This window comes from Halyomorpha halys, unplaced genomic scaffold (assembly GCF_000696795.3).
Source record: "Halyomorpha halys isolate HHAL.00 unplaced genomic scaffold, Hhal_1.1 Scaffold511.1, whole genome shotgun sequence".
Lineage (NCBI taxonomy): Eukaryota > Metazoa > Arthropoda > Insecta > Hemiptera > Pentatomidae > Halyomorpha > Halyomorpha halys.
In genome coordinates this window covers 493,002-495,088 of record NW_027106266.1, presented here as the reverse complement: position 1 = coordinate 495,088, position 2,087 = coordinate 493,002, and the positions used below count along the sequence as shown (strand labels likewise).

Below are 2,087 nucleotides of genomic sequence, written 5' to 3'. Positions count from 1 at the left end.
ATTTTTTTTTTGTTACAGGTTAACCTTCCGACACCTTTTCAAGTGGGGGCAAGCGTTGGATTGATTGTGAATATTACTTCTTTTGAACTTGTAAGTTAATCATTACTAATTATTGTTGTTAATTTATTATTATAATGCGAGGTAGTAGCTATGATATATTCAACGAAACATTCCAGATTTTTTTAATCCGGGTACTTAACTTATGGCTTCTTTGGCTGTTAGTATTTTTGAAGTAATGTTGAATTCTACCTGATTTTTTTTCTCAGTACACCTTTTACATTTGTTCGTTTTTAATAAATCGAGCTTAATAATTTTATTCATAAATTTGAGAATCTATAATGTCTTTCAGTGCATTTTTCTAACGGAAACATTTACAAATCCGATATTATTATAATTTCTAATTACGAAAAGTATGAAATTTATAAATTAGTGATTCTTCCTTTAAGTTCCAGGTATATTATGAATAAATTGTTGACTAGATTAAATTTGTAAGATGTTGGTCGGTGTGGAACATAACATACATCAGTAAATTTATTTTTTATTTAATTTTTGTACTAAACAGAAATAGCGACATAATGTCATAAATATGGATTTTAAAATTTGGTTTCCAACTTAACTTTAGAAATTGGTTGATACATTTAATAAAAAGAATTTTTTTCTGTTACGTAGTATTAAAAAAAGAAAAATAAGTGAATACATCTCTCTAGAAACATCTCGTCAGAAGCAAATTTTTGTAGGATACTTATATAATTCTTTTGAAATATTCTCGTTTATTTTTTTTTTTAAAGGTTTAAAGATACTTCAAGCTTACATTTTATCATAGACGACGTTTCGACTCATTTATGAGGGCCATCTTCAGGGCTAAAGTTGAAATAAAACTTACTATAGATAAGAAATACAACTAATATTGATAAAATAAGTGTTGATAGTTACATACTTCGGTATCCATCGTGAGGAAGTTGATAGAGTTAACAAGTTATCGACTTTGTTCTCCTGTTAGGTAGAGCAATATGTCAGATACGTAGTAATTTTATCCGCAGATGTATTTGCTTTTGTTTATTGTATTAATTTTAAAAATTAGTTTTTTTATATGGTTTCATTTGCCAAAATTAACCTATAGCAGTTGGAACTCTACCCAGCCTTCATTTATACTAAAAATGTTTTTTTTTAGTATCTACTACCCAACATAGCTGGTAAGAATATGTAACTGTTATCTTTAAAATTGAATTCTGCTTTGTTAAAATTTATGTAATCACATTGAGCTCAGTATTATTTAACAATAGTACTACTATCTACAGGTCTTATCACTATCTAGTATCGTTATCTGCTTTTTCCCTGTATTTGATTTATGTCACTTTCATTTTATATGTTATATTATAATTTTATTTTACTATTATTTCATTTTGTATATATATATACATATATATATATATATTTTTCAGTATTATCTGTAAATCTTATCTCTTATATTTTTTTCTTAAATTTTACTCTAACGTCAACATTACATTACGTCTTTTGGGTCGAAATGTCGGTATATTTAAAATGATAAAATAAAATTACTAGATCCCTATTATTTTCAACAATATTAATTTAATATATTTTTAAACTGTTCCTGTTTACCAGCAGAGTTCTCTCCACATCCTATTTCACTGCGGTAGGTTCCCTGTTATTTTTCCAATTTTCAAGACGCCATCATGCCTCTTGGATCCCTCGCAACACCATTTATCACCCTCGAACAGTGTAGCTGCCGGAGGTTCCTGGAACCATTGGAGCTGGAAGAGGCCTGTGCAATTACCCACTTCTACTATTCCGAGTAGGGCCATTACTGAGAAACTACTTCAAGATACCTTGCTAGTATTTTCCTCTGCTAGCCTTTCGATCTTATGTCCATTTAATCTTCCGGAGCAATGGTTATTTATAACTCATAAAAATAAAACTGTTCGACTATGTATTATTTAATTTTTATCATTTATTTTATAGCAACTTTTTATGATTGCTAAAAAAATTATAAGTTTAGGATCGAAGATCATTTTTCATGTGACGATGGATTTAATGTATGATATAGTATGGTAATGCCAGTGTAATAA

The 2,087-nt window shown here is 28.4% G+C and overlaps 1 protein-coding gene across 3 annotated transcripts in view; it reads left to right on the top strand.

Moving 5' to 3' along the window:
- Positions 1-2,087, top strand: part of LOC106683743 (N-deacetylase and N-sulfotransferase sfl) — a gene marked incomplete at its 3' end in the record, with an annotated part of 703,925 nt that overhangs the window by 209,883 nt on the left and 491,955 nt on the right. For all 3 annotated transcript variants that reach the window (XM_067044629.1, XM_067044627.1, XM_067044628.1), the window contains 1 exon segment: positions 19-90.